Genomic DNA, 15,621 nt, shown 5'->3' with positions numbered 1-15,621 from the left:
TGCATCTGCTTAAAAATAAACTAACGTAATGTGAGCAGCCACTTTTGAAAATTTGGAAATATAGAGCCAAGAGCTTCTCTTCTAAGGTGCTACGCCAGACGAGCCCACTCGGGCGCTAAAAGTCAGGACACAGCGGCTTCGGTGCTGAGGCTGGTTTAATCACATCTGACCATATGGCCCTGCCCCCATGTGGTGAAAGATAGCTCTCTCAGCTGTATTGGTTCAACTGTGTATTATTATGGCATAGCATACTAACTTGGGAAAACGGTCTTTTCCCAAGTTCTGGAGTTATTTTTATTCCAGATCAGTTTGCGGCATGATTGATAGCACAGTTTCACAAGCAGTTATGGTGCTAGAAAGGAAAGTCAGTCACTTCTTACGCCAGCTTTTCACTGAAGTCCATTGATTGTGGAATTATGAGTTAAGCATTGCAGTATGACACCCAATTAACATCCTAAATCCTGTCTACCTGTGTGGTTAGTCATAAATGCTGTTAGTTGAGGTCAGGATTAACATTTTGTCTTATCCAAATCCACTTACATGGGAACTGTGTTTATGGCGGCAAAACTAGCTATATTGCTTCAGCTTTCATGCATGAAGTGGAGAGAATGGAAATCAGGCAGTGAATAAATTCATGGCAGTAAGGCAGTATGCTGTTGGGGGGGGTTTGGGGGGGGTTGGGTTTTTTTTCTTCTCTTTTTCTTTTTTCCCCAGCAGAAGGGTGTATTAGATTAAGGACATGTACACTTAGGAACATAAAAGACAAGTATACCCAAGATATTACGTTAACCTAAGTTCAGCTCCAGGAGTATAAGTATCAAGAACAGAATGAAGAATTTTTCACAGTTATTGGGACCATAGGGGTATATGGTCAGCTGTAATCCAACTGAAGAGAAATCTGATCCTGGAGATAAAAGTGAGCAAACTAGCTTTGTGTGGTTTTTTTTAGAAATCTCCATAATGTACATCTAATTCATCTTTGAAAGTGTCCTGAAAGGAGTCAGGAATAAGCCTGTGTCCTCCGCTGACTTCATTATGAAACACAATAGCACAGAGAGGCATGATCATGGTCATGAACAGATTGTCAGTACTGTGCAGGTAAATTGAGGCATGCCTCCTTAGAACCTGACATTTTGTTATAAGTAACAAAGGTGGGCACAGTAGATGGAATAAAAGACTTCAGAGTTATTTTTGGTTGTTTGCTGGGTTTTTTTTTTGTGTGTGTGGGGGGTTTTTTTGGGGGTTTTTTTTGGTTTTTTTTTTTTTTTTTTTTTTTTTTTTAGAAAAAAAATCAATTCTTTTTGGGAATCTGAGTGGCTGATTTGATTTCTTCATTTATACCTCTTAAAGCCTTTGCCACCTTTTAGGTCTGATTAATTCACCTCTAGGTCACCAGGGAAACGAGAACATTAAATAAGTTCAAAGGATGTTCTAAACATTAAATATCAGTAGGAAGCAATGATAAGAGAAACCTCAAGTGTTCGGCAGAATGAACAGTTTTCCCTTATTCTTTAACTGGCAGAATTATAATTTGTGGTTTATTACAGCTAAATAGAGACCACAATATAGCAAATAAACCAGAATACCATACCAAACTGCACCCTCAAGCAAGTGTTTTAGTGACACTGTTTTTCAGCCCATCATTCAAAATTTCCACTATTTTACATTCTTATGCAACAACTTAGTTTATAAAACTTTGCATTTTTATTTTGTATTAATCCTTAGTCAGCTTTTACATGAATATAAGCATACTCATAATAAATATATGTTTATTTTAAGCAATCAAAAGGAAATCTCCTTGAACATTTCAATATACCCATGCCTGAAGGTGAAAAAGAGAGAACCCTAATGACTCTCTTGCAGTAACAACCTACATGAGACTGCCTCAAGACTCTAATCAAATGAAGAGATTTTGTCCTGCTGAGCAGCTGTCAGTAAAATGGTTCTAAATTAGTATTAAATGCTTTCCAGGAAACGCTGTCTACATCTGAATAAGGAATTTTATTTTCTGTGTGATATTTCACTAAGAAATATTTGTCTAGAAGTAATCTTTTATCAGTTGTGTTCGGAATTATTCAGTAGATTGCTGAAAGGAAAAAGAAATCATTTATACAAACTAGTGTTGCAAGGTGACATGCAATTATAGACCTACAGCACTGTCAGCTAGTTAAGATATTACTAAATTCTGTTAAGTTCATGGAAGCTTGCTTTAATGCTGAGGAAAGAAGACTGCAAAATTGAAAACATGTAATTGGTTGCAAAATTATTCTGTATTTTGGTAACCCAAGGAAAAATAATTGTCCTGTACGATTAAAATCCCAAATTGTCTTTGAGGTTCTTAAAATATAATTCTTTCTTCCAGTGAAGCATACACATGCATTCTGTGTGTATTCTTTGCAAGCAATTAGAAATAAGCTCAGTATAATCTTCTTTCTGTATCAGTGTCATTTATCTGTGTCTCTATGGCAGTGTTACTTCAGGCTTGCTAAAAGGTTTTTGAAGGACCACTGGCAGATTTAGATTGTCCTGATGAACCTATCCTGGCAACACAGAGGAAAACACACCTCAACAAGGTTTAATTTGCTGGACCTTTAGAATTAATTTCAAAGATGATATTAGTGTCAGTTTTCACAGATAACTCCTGCATTTCTAAAGGGAATCATAAATGGGAACAAAGGGAAGAATCCCAGAGTATGTATTTAGCTTTCAGTATGCTTTTATTTCCACTGCTGTGAAAAGATTAGCAAATGCACCTGAAGGAACCTAAGCTAGTAGGCCATCAGGTACACATAGTGTATATTTTATCTGGGAAGGAGATGCAAATTCCTGACATCTTGTGATCAAACAACTATATCTGTCCTAGAAGTATGGGGGTTTTTTTTATAGGTGGTTTTTTTTTTGGTTGGGTGTTTTTTTCGGTTTTAGTTTAAAGGGTAACCACATTAGAGTACCTTAAGAAAAATTTTCTTGACCTTATGCAGGCACTCACTAAAACTTTTTCTTGCTTAAATAATGAAACAGCTATGTGCCTCCTGGAAGAATCTCAGGAGTTTGTTACAGGGTTCATTAGCATTCACACTATATTAAAAAAAAAAAAAGTGGTATAAACTCTAGAACTGATGATGGCAGAATCTAGAGCTAATTTGCTGTGGCCAGTGCTAGCTGTGGTACCTTGCTATGACTTGGGAGCTAACATTAAAGCTGAGTTAAATCCACCTGTGTTAGATAAGCAAGGTTTCTTGATGGAGCTGTAAAAAATCTGAATTTTCAGAAAATACAGCGACTAGTGCTTGGAATACTTCATAATATAGCTGGCAGTATATAGTTTCTTAGCTGTGGCTGGCTCTGTGACATGAAATGCATTACACTTCCCTGTGGGAGTGCTGTACATGGTATTCATCCACACCAAGACACTGCATAATAAATGGAAAATCTCAGCTTCTAACCTGGGAGCAGAAAGACCCACAATTGTCTACAGGCAATATACCTCTGAAGAGATAATGAGAATGTAACCACTGAATAGATTTCCAGCTGGAAAAAAGCATTAACCTTTAGGAGACTTATGAGGAATGATGATCCTGGAATAATTATCCATATTATTGGGGGCAATAACTTGGAGAGATAATAGCTAGGGAATATGTAGAATTTGTGAAAGGAATACAAAAAGCTCTCAAAAGAGTTTCTGACAAGGAAAAAATCCAACTCTTCTCGATATTTTTTCAGATTAAAATACATCCAAATTACTGCATTTTTCTACTATTCTGAGTCTTGTGCTCCAAATGCTTTTTCATTCTAAAGCACTCCTTCCATTGCACTACTCCCATTTTGTAAACACAAGCAGCACCAGCACAAAGATCAAAGCACACTGGTAAGAGAATGTAAGTAATAATTCCATGAATAATATGTGACATCTTTGAAAGAAAGATAGGGCTGAATTGTCTTAGTACCCACTGGTGGAAATGGAGAAATAGTTTTCAAAATTGTTTTGCATTTGTACAATTTTTTAGAGTTGTTCCCTGAAGAGTCGAATTCTACATGATTTCATTAGAATCCAGTGTACCTATTAATTCCAACAATCATTGAATGTTGAATCAAATTTTTGCTAGTATTAATAGTATTAGTGCCTCTGAGTTCAGAATAAATTAACAACCTTTTACAGGTGAGTCAGTGTAAAATTCATCCCTCTGCAGAAAGGCCTTTGTGAGTTTCTGTGTCACTTAAATCTTATTTCAGTTCTAATTCTTAATGATAGCATTGAGCAGTAGCTTGATGTGGGTTGCTGGATAGCTGTGTGAAGTTGGGCAAATATTTCACCTCTCTCAAATATGTAAAAGCTCTCTGCAACACTACTGCCTTTCAACAATGTCAGGTCTCTCAGATTTATTACACACTTCTCACAATAGTTGGTGTTTTTCTTAAAGTCCTTGCTGCTAAATCAGTTTCAAAAAATTGTTGGGTGCTAATGGTTACTGAAAGGAATCTGCAAACATGAGGAAATGAATGCCAAGTCTCAAAAATCTGAAATCCAATAAAAACAGAAAGAACAAAACTAGAAGGCTTTAAGGTCTTGGAATGTGAAGGGAATCTCCACAAACACTTGGAGGTCAGTTATGTGAAATTTTTGGGGCTATAGGAGAGGTGTGTGATGTGTGTACTTTCATTTTGTGTATTTCTCTTTTACTCTACACCATCCCAGTAAAACCTGAGCAGTTTTAGAGTCACCCTGCAATGAAGTAGCACTTTGGTGATTGCCATATTGCTTTAAGCAATGCTTGCAATTCTTGGAAAAACTGGGTACAAGAAATGTGGAAACGAAAAGGCATCTAGTTTCGATGCTACAATGTTCCTGTTTTCACTATGAGGAGGAGAATAGGATCATCATGTTTGGCCATTTGAGTAACAGGTCAATAACTGAGATGGTGCGGTCTTTTATCGGTAGACTTAATTGGTCCTAAAGAAAAAATATCCTCCAATATTTGTACAGATTTTAAAATTCAATTGTTTCACAGCATTCGTTTTTTATGAGCAGTCCAACAAATAACTTTACAAAAGCAGCGTTCACAGAAGAAAACAGTTTAAGTTTATACTGGAGGAAAGGGTGTTTGGAGAACATATACTGGTTAGAAGAACAATGTTCAGGCAAACACTGAACAGAATTTAATATATGGCTTAGGTAATTAGTTTCACAGACTAAATTTTGAATAATAAACATTCACAATGGAATTGAGCTACAAAAGAGGAACTGTTTGCAGAAATAATTCAGCAAATAGCTGTAATGAATAATAAATATGAGAAAATTGTGATCCACTCACAGGCATTTCATTAGTAACTAAAAAAAGGCAAAAACTGTCAACTAAATTATGAATGGCAAGTAAATTATTAATCATTTCCACAAATCTACTGTTGAGAGATCATGTGCTGACTTTGAAATGACTCAGAGTAAGTATGTGATTTCTTCTCACTGGTTTTGTGTTATTTTGACATGACTGGTTTTGAGTTCAAAATATAGATAGTGCTCAAAGGACTAATAAACACTGTAAATCATAAATTCTAAGCACCATATTACTCCACTAAAGGCAACCACATGTAAAGGCATTTATGGGCATATCTGCCTTCAAGCATATAAAAGTGCTGGTTGACTCTGCTAGACTATTTATCTATCTGAAAGTAAGCTACAACCAAGTGTTTGCTGGATCCTTGGTTAGACCATAGGTAGGTATTTGGGACAGGCTGGCTAGTCACAGCTAACAAATGGGAAGAGCATGGCCTGAGTGCTTATTTTTGAAGTACTACATAGCAGGATATATTAATTTCTAGCAGTAACAGTCTGTGTAGCTGCATGTTTCAGTGTGCTTTAACATGGGCTTACAACTCCCATATTCACAGAATCACAGAATGGTTGAGGTTGGAAGGGACCTATGGAGGTCATCTAGTCCAACCTCCCATCTCAAGTAGGGCCACCTCTAGCTGTTTGCCCAGGACTGTGTCCGGATGGCTTATGGGTAACTCCAAGGACAGGAGATTCTACTTCAAATGCAGTTGGTCTTTTATGCCAGAGGGGTAAATCCTACTGCTGGATTACCATGCTGGTAATATCCAGCAAACTACCCTTGGTGGATCCTTGGGAACCAGATCCAAATCAGGGTTTGAAAACCATTGCACATATATCATTAAAATGCTGGGTTGGTTTTTCAATGAAAAAGTTGATCAATAGGAATTATTTCAAAATGTCTTACTGGAATAAACTTTCCAGGAACTGGAGCTTTAAAAAAAAGAATAAATAGTAAAATAACATTCCTTTAGAAATTTACAGAATGTTTAGTTTGTGCAAGAGTCTATAAATTCGCCTGTGCTTATCAACAACTGGCAGATTTTAGATGTTTCCTCACAGGTTTATATCCAGTAAAGCAAAAATGCAGTTTTGAGAGGATATTCCTTCCCACTTATCACAGGAACATATGCTGGGTTTACAAATTACTGTATTACTTTCAGACCCTAGTTTGTACACTGTTGAGAGTAAGATGTTATTAACCATACATCTGTATCATACACTTAGAGAGAGTGATAAATGATAGTTTACCACATGTCCTTGAGAACAAATTTTCTCCACTTCTAGAACATTTATTCTATTCCAGACTCCAAAAGGCTTTCTGTAATGTTTCCTTATGTATTTTATTTTTATATCTTCCCATTTTTAAGATAAGGACACTTTTGATTCCTAGCTGACTGTGTTCCATGCCTAACGCTTTGGGTTTTGTGTGTCTACACTGTTTAGGAAATAAATAGCAGTATTACTTTGTTGTGGTTTAATCTTATTTTACATTATTGCACATTATTCCTGCTATTATGCCAGTGAGCGTCAGGTTAGGGATGCTTGAATTCGGTGTTTGATAGGAAGGATGCATGTTGTTATTAGCAAACTAGAATTCTGTCACAAAAAAAAGTCACAATGGACTGTGATCAAAATTCATTTCTTCTAATGGAAAAGCTTGTGCATGAAAACATAGTACATATAATGCTCATTACAGGACCAGGTTCTGCAATATACATAGAACGTATAAACAGTCAACTGTAAATCCTTTTAAATATGAATGGCCAGGAAAAGAAGGGCTTCAATTTAAGGTATTTTTAACTAATTCCTAGAGCCGCAGCAATGTTAGTGAGCAGGAGAAGCAGTTGCCTCCTTTGATCACAACACAGAATGAAATTAAAGCTTTTCAGTTGCGTATTACAGAAACTGATGTCTGGAGTACCTGGCAAGTTTTCACTTCTTGGCTGATAATTCCCAAATGCTGATCTTTCATTGTTGAACCATAACATTCCTACACTGAACAGAGACAAGGTGGTTGAACTTTGTACCTTTTTTCCTCAGTCACCAAACAAACATTAGGTGTAAAGTTAAATGAACATCTCTTGGTAGTTTATCAGAAAATCTTGAGATGCTATCTTAAATTTCTGGCACTGATCTTGGCAGTTAGAGAATTGTTTCAATACCTGCTTTGAGACAGTTATTCTTGCTTCTGGATAAACGGAACAGTTTACTCAGCTTTGAGAATAATAGCAAGCATTATTTTAGACAAGTAGTAACATCAAAATGCCAAGTTTTATTGAATTGTAAAGTCATAGAAACCTACATGATCTCTTCATTCTGCATATTGGTAATTACCTATGTTTCCATTATTATGTCTCTGTATGTAAGGCCCAGCTACTTAATTAGCAGTTACTTCCCAATTGAAATGGTGATGCCACTTCCAATGCTACCACTGACATTTAGTTGTACCCAATGAAACTGTAAGAATGTATGATTTTAGTTTTGGAAATGGGTTTTCAGTGGCCTAACTCAAATCTAGACAACATGAGAAATCTGAAGACCTTCTTTCGTGCAGGGCAACTAAGATGATTAAGGGAGTGGAGCATCTCCCTTATGAGGAAAGACTGAGGGAGCTGGGTCTCTATAGTTTGGAGAAGAGGAGACTGAGGAGTGACCTTATTAGTGTATATAAATATATAAAGGGGGAGTGTTACAAGGATGGAGCCAGGCTCTTCTCAGTGGCAAACAATGATAGGACAAGGGGTAATGGGTACAAACTGGAACACAAGAGGTGCCACTTAAACTTGAGAAGAAACTTCTTCTCAGTGAGGGTGACAGAACACTGGAACAGGCTGCCCAGGGGGGTTGTGGAGTCTCCTTCTCTGGAGACATTCAAAACCCACCTGGACACATTCTTATGTAACCTCATCTAGGTGTTCCTGCTCTGGCAGGGCGATTGGACTAGATGATCTTTTGAGGACCCTTCCAATCTCTAGCATACTGTGATACTGTGATACTGTAATTTTGGAAATATTATACTTTGGGTATTCTTAATTGCAGTACTGTTAGAATTCAGCTATTCAGGCTTGTGCTTGATAAACTGTATGAAGAGATGAACAAGAGATGTACAACACCTGCATGTTTCAGACTGTGCAAGTTTCTACATTTTAGCCTTCAGCAAGTTGCTGGCTAAGAGGATAAATGTGCTGACAGAGAACCAGGCAGACTTGCTTTTGAAAGGCTGGTTCTCTTAGCTTCCACTGGAGTTCTGCTTTTGGATTCTGCTGTAATTTTATTGAAATCATTCAGTTCTCTACAAAATGGCTTGATTTTCACAATTAGCAAATTCTCATGATTTTTTTTTATTTTTTTATTTTTTTTGGTGGTGCTTTTTCTCTATGTTTTATTTGATATGATTTCATGGGACAGAATGGTTGTAGTGTTCTGCAGACCTGTATGTTTCCAGGTTTACCATTTCTGCTTGAGAACACCAGCAAGCCAACGTGTCAATTGGATGAATAAGATATGGGCATATAATTGACACATTTTCAAGGTTCCATTAAAAGGAAAATGCTGTGACTTGACTTCACAGGATGTGATATTTAATGTTATAGCTATGCCTTTGCATATTTAATCTGGTAATTTAATAACATATCTAATGGAAGTCCTTGTGAACATTTTTTTGTCCTAACATAATCATTTTCCAGTCAAGCCTTTCATGTTCTCGAACGGCTGCATTAGATTCATGCTGTTCAGACTATGAGATCAGCCAGAGAAGAGATTGTTTCAATATCTAGCCTTTAATTCTGAGGGCCCTGTATGCAAGATGAGACAGGAGGATGAGGGTTTATTTATCCTTTGTGAATAGTTTTGCAGTGCAGACATGATCTCAAAAGGTTAGTGTTGTAAGATCTCACTGTTCCATATCTCTGCTTTAATTTAAGGCATTTCCACTGGGAATGCAGCAATCAGCTTTTCTCTTTTGATATTTACTTTTCCCTCTGTGATTTAAACCTGTCATTTTCCTCACGTCTTGAGAAACTTCAGTGACAACATTTTCTCTTTCACTAAAACTTCTTATTTCTAGGATTTTTTTCCTCTTGTGTAAGTTGGCATGCTGCTCTACTCATTAAAATCTCCTCGAGGTATAAACGCAAGACTGACTTGTCACAGTTCTTGTGTGCTAAAAGAATCATCAATGCTGGAATGATATTCACTGTCAACAGATTTCTTTGTTAATACATATCTTGAGAACATTAGATAAATGAAAGACATTACAGTTGCAGTAAATAATACAGTAGCAGAAAAATATATGATGTACAGACCTCTTTAGCATAGGAGATAAAACAATTAAAATAACATTGTTAATCAAAAGGTGTATTTTCAATACTGTACTTCCTTAACAGAGCTACATGCACTGGTTGTGGTTTAAAATGGGGTTTTTATTGCCTTCAATGTTGGTGCATTGCAGCAGCTGCTGAGCTACTCAATAGCTAGGAGTTGTCCTGTGATACATTTTGTCTTATTTTCCTTAAGTTGTCTAATTTGCATTCTTTTCAAACTGACACCTCTCCATTTTGCTCTTTCAAATGGTAGAAAAAATTTCCAGTTGATAAGGAAGTGCCAACTGAACTGCTGAGTTCTGGATGCTTTTGCCTTCTGGCCTTTATATTTATCAATGCACCTGAGTGACTTTTAAGACCTTACAGTGCTTGCACATTTGAGGAAATTGAGAGGTTGCTATTGAGAGGAAAAATAGGTTAAAAAGTACTGCCATGGCTAGTGGAACTTAATATAAGTGCTAGTTTTGTTTTGTTGCTGCTACTACACTTTTCTACTGAATCTGATAATTTCACATCTGATTTTTATATTTCCTTTAGGCATCAAAGTCTGTTTCTTCTCCCACTACGAGTATGTTTCATACATGGGATTTCAGCAGATCTGTATTCTAACTTTCTCAACCTTCTGGACTGGATGTTTTCTCTCTGAAATGGTGTTACTAACTTAGATGGCCCAGACTTAGAGAGGTGGGATGCATAGAAAAACTGTTCTGGACATGCACAAGTGCCCAAGAGATCACAGATGTACTGTCACCAGTGGTTCAACTTGTATGCTGCTGATTGAGTTCAACAGGTTAATTCTTATCATTGGAGACAGGCTACTGGTAAGCCTTCTCACTAAACTTGGAAGGAGTTTGAGGATAGACTGTTAACATGACTGTTGACAACATTTTACTTCTAGGCAATGCAAGTACCTTTTTGTTATGAACAGAATCAAGGTCAGAATCTCTGTCCTACCTTAGTGCTACAGATTTAGCAAGATATGGCCTGTCTCCCTCCACTCACAGCTGAAGTGAAGGCTCCATGGCTGTGGAGATGAGACTTTCTTCTCTGCTTCTTGCTAAAGGATCAGCTATAACCATTGTCATCTTTTTTTTTTGAGGGGGAAGTGTTTTGGTTTTCTTTATTTCATCTCAACACCTATCTATCCATCAAAACAGATTTACGCATTAAGATGGCTGTAAAAATAATTCATGCCAATTCTCTGTGGGCTTCTGCTCCTCCTACAGTTTTTGCCTCCCCCACATGTAGGTCCTTGCCTTATTTATTATTGGTTAAATAATTAAAACTGCCTGTACCAAAATACTTTGTTATTGCAAACTGCTACATGTCAAGCTGATGGATTGGCAAGCAAATGTTTTCAATCATGTAGTAATAATTTTAAAAAATACAAATGGGCATTAAATGAATAGCTAGCAAAGTTAAAGGATTGTACAGTCAAAGGTCAGAATAATTGTGGAGCTGTGAGTACTTCTCAAAAGGTTAACTCATCCATTTTAACTTCAGTGGCATTTTGGTGGCCTTTTGGAGAAGCAAGCAGGTCTGTACTGGTGCAACAGTACAATACACTTGACATGGATTTTAGAATAGTTTGAAAGAAGATGATGAAGTTTGTATATTCAGATTTCCATGTAATTTAACAGTGGTGGCCCTACATATTTCTGAATTTCATTGGATTTTCTTGGCAAGCTTTTTGTAGAAAAGGAAGAAATTATAGTTTTCATGATTGCAACTTAAGATTTATTTTCCAGTCACAGTCAGGCCTTATGTTCTTTGGGAAACAGGTTTTGGTCCAGCAGACACTACATAATTTAAAAGTATGAAAGATCATTAACTGGTTGCTCAGCTTGGTCCCCTGATCCTTAATAAAGCTACTGAGATTTATTTTTTAAAGTAAAGCCACATAAGTAACAATAGGTCACTTCAAGCTAGATCCTTATAAATGATTGTAGATGATTCTATTTTGTCTTTTCAGCAGAAAAGCATCAATTAAACTATAAGCAAATGATCATATTAAACAATTCATCCTAAATCCATTAAAGTATTTATCCTAAGAGATCTTAAAACATGTAGATGTATATCTGTTTATAAGGAACAAATGAAGCAACAGGACTAAGAAAGGTCAAAAAGTCCTTTGAAAATATATATGCTCTCTTTTCCAGTAGAACAGTTGAATTAGACTTCTACAGTCACACAAGTCTTGGTCTGAACTGTCGGCAGGAATAAAGAATCTTTATTGGTAAGATTTAAAGAATTATAGCAGTTGGTTGACACATATTTCCTCAATATTGGCATTTTGTTAAAAGGAACAGATAATGCACCCAGCCGCAGAGATTTCCATTAGTCCTGAATCACAAGAAGACAGAAGTGAGACAGTTTTCTGAGGTCACAGAATTTCTTGTATTCTCACTGTTGTCTTGAATGATATTTAGAGGAGCTTTCTACACTATCTTTCTGAGCTGTCCTCATTATTTGTGTAATTTCAGTTGTGGTCTGCCTTAAATGTTGCTGATACTGCAAGGCTTGGAATAGATTAGCACTGATTGCACATTAAATCCAGTATGCATGTCATAATATCAGTGGCAAATACATTTCAATGCTTGCTGAGACATTTTAATTAGAATTTTGTGTATCATTAAGAGCATCTTTGCTTTTGCGCCTTCTTCTTCCCTAGATGATATTATCTCTGCTTCACATGTCACTAGAGACCCAAAATTCCCATCGTTTTCCTGAAAAATGTTGCACCTTTACTTATTTATATTTAGGGCACTTTTTGAAAGGTTGTTCATTCTCATTCCTTGGATGAATGCTGCAGCTACACTGCATGGCAGAAAAAGACACTGAGTATCAACAGCCCATACAAATCTGCCATGTTAGGCGCTTTCCGATCTTATTTGGCCCCCTCCCCAGGGCCTGATGATGGGTGAGGTTACAGACACTGGGAAGCTGAGAATGATATGAGCTCTTCTATGTGCCTCATGGCCTCCCCCTCCCCTATTTAGCTAGTTTGCCTTGGGTACAAGCATGAGTGCAGCATATGGAGGCCTGTGTGAAACCTTAGCAAACGTAAAAAGTAGTTTTTTCCTGCTAACCCCACAGATAAATGAAAAGCCTGTATAACCACCTGGGAAAAGGAGATGTGAGAGGAGCCTCTTGGTACATCTTGGTATTCCTATCTGGGAGGGATGTCTTCTAAGTAGCTGTATTTTACCAAGTACATCCCCATGAGAATATGCTGTTGGTGTCCAAATCAGCAAATAGAGAGGCAGGTCCATTTATCCCAGGCAGAAACAAACTCTGAGAAATGATTCTTGAATTTCATATTGCAGTAGGGAACCCTCTCTGCAGCTGTTAGCAAGCAAACTCTAATTTGAATGTGAAGCTTATTTGCTGTTTTTTCTTTCTTGAACTCCATATTCAATTAACGTGTTCCTGAGTTTAACCTAATGTTAAACTCAAATTATCCATTAAAATACATGTCCAAATAGCCATGGCTACTTAGAGAGCAATCCAGTTTTTCTGTGAATCGCAGTTATCGTAGCAGAACAAGAGATGACTTGTTGAAGGACACTCATTGACTGAAAAATGAGATGGGGGTGGGGGGCAGGACTAACAAAGGATTACAAGAACTGTAGTTTCAGTAAATGAAAGATACTGATTGCATGGGGTGCAGGAGTTTATGTCTGTGTGCTGTACAGTGCAGAACATCTACATAGCCCTGGCAGATATCATGTCCAGTTGAGTTTCAGAAAACACTGCCTTATTCTACAGGAGACTGACATCTTAATCAGTTACAATGTTGCAACAAAAAGTGAGGACATGCGGCTCCCCAACACTTCTTCATTTATCCCTCACTCCAGCTATTTTCCCTGCACAGTTTTTCTCTATGTCCTACCATAATCACACTGCAAAGTAAACTTAATTCTCTTCCTCCTGCTTTGCTGCCAGTTCTTATTTCCAGGTCTGCTGCTGGCTATCCTGTGCTTTCCTCTGACCTGTGGTGACAGGGCAGTTTCCATAATGTTTTATCTTCTTCCTTTTTTTTTTCCTTATTACTGAAGCTTCCTTTTCTTATTGTTCTCACTTATATTCTCCCTGACTTCTTAAAGATCTTTTCTAATTCCCTCCCATCACCACATAATACCTGTCTTGAGCAGCTGTATTTGCCTTAGTTTTCCTCTCCTACCCTTCTCACTGCTTGACAGTTCTCACTCCTTCCTGCTTCCTTGATTTTTTCCATTTTCTTTCATTTCAGAATAGAATAGAATAGTCTATTTCAGTTGGAAGGGACTTACAATAATCATCTAGTCCAACTGCTTGATTGATTCAGGGCTGACCAAAAGTTAAAGCATGTTATTAAGGTCATTGTCCAAATGCCTCTTAAACACTGACAGCCTTGGGGCAACAGCCACCTCTCTAGGAAGCCTATTACAGTGTTTGGCCACCCTTTCAGTAAAAAAAAATGCTTCCTAATGTTCAGGCTAAACCTCCCCTGGTGCAGCTCTGAACCATTCCAATGCATCCTATCACTGGATACCAGAGATCAGCACCTCCCTCTTCACTTCCCCTCCTCAGGAAGATGAAAAGAACGATGAGGTCAGCCCTCAGCCTCCATTTCTCCAAACTAGACAAATGATGTCTTCATTAATGCTTTTCCTTATATCTTATCGGAATTAATTTCCTGTGTACTAAATATACTATTCTGTGAGTTCTTCCTCTGTGCCACTCCCAATATTGCCCTTTCTTGGCCTTTTTCCATTTCCTTAAACTGAGAGTTACTGTGTCTCTTCTATGTTCTTTTTTTTCCAGTCTTTGCTACTCAATACCAGACTATACAAACAACTTTTGTTTTTATAATTAAATAAAAATGCTTTACAGTAGTTAGTATCAACACAGAAATGCAACATTTTGGTGATAAAGCATTATTTATCATGCATGTAGCTGCTATTTATTTAGAAAACACTTGCAGAAAAGTTGCTGGATAATAGATTTATTTTCTTCACCAGTGTACAGTTTTGGAGCCCTAGATATTATCATAAAAATGTATTTACGTAAAGTGCTTTAGATTTTGGTTATCCTGCAGCAGTTTAGAATCTAAACGTAGAATTTGTACACCGCACCTTTAAGCCCTATTAAAATGTCTTCCTGGCAGTTGAAATAAATAATGTTTTAAAAGTATCATCACCAAAGAATGCCTCTTTACATATCAGGGGGGAAGTTTAGATGTTGTTGTGTGCTGTTTGTACTCCATTTGCGTATGCATTGTAAGTACTATATAGCAAGTGCTATCATAACCCACAAAGGTCTGTAATTAATAAAGTATTTTAGTCAGGACAGCAACATTTGCCTCTATAGTGCCTCTACAATAATGCACTATAACACCCCAGTCCAGTGCAACAAAAACCAGAACAGTACCAAGAAAAGGTGCTGGAGCAATGCCTTGCACAACATGTTGCATTGTTACTTGGAGCATGTGAGCATAGCTAATTCACCCTTTTACTCTTGTATTTGATCAGAAAAGGCCAGCTCATGGAACAGCCACAACCTTCAGTGTTCCTCAACATAGGACAAAAAAAATTTCCGTATATTCAAATGATTTTCCAGTCTCTTAATACAGACATTTCAGAATCGTGGAGGAAGTGGAGCTAGTTGATGCTGATCTGAAGTGCCTGTGCTCACTCTTAATGCAGCAAGGCATAGCAAGAGCAGAGTACTGCCTCAGCAAGGTACAGGCGAAGTTCAGGTTTGATGTAAGGAAGAAGTTCTCTGCTGTGAGGGTGGTGAGGCACTGGAACAGGTTGCCCAAAGACATGGTAAATGCTTCATCCCTGGCAGTGTTCAAGGCCAGGTTGGACAGAGCCTTGGGTGACATGGTTTAGTGTGAGGCATCCCTGCCCATGGCAGGGCGGTTGGAACTGGATGATCTACAGGTCCTTTCCAACCCTAACCATTCTATGATTTCTATAAAGT

The sequence above is a fragment of the Psittacula echo genome (assembly GCF_963264785.1).
Source record: "Psittacula echo genome assembly, chromosome: 6".
Lineage (NCBI taxonomy): Eukaryota > Metazoa > Chordata > Aves > Psittaciformes > Psittacidae > Psittacula > Psittacula echo.
Note: the sequence above shows the minus strand (reverse complement) of the source record.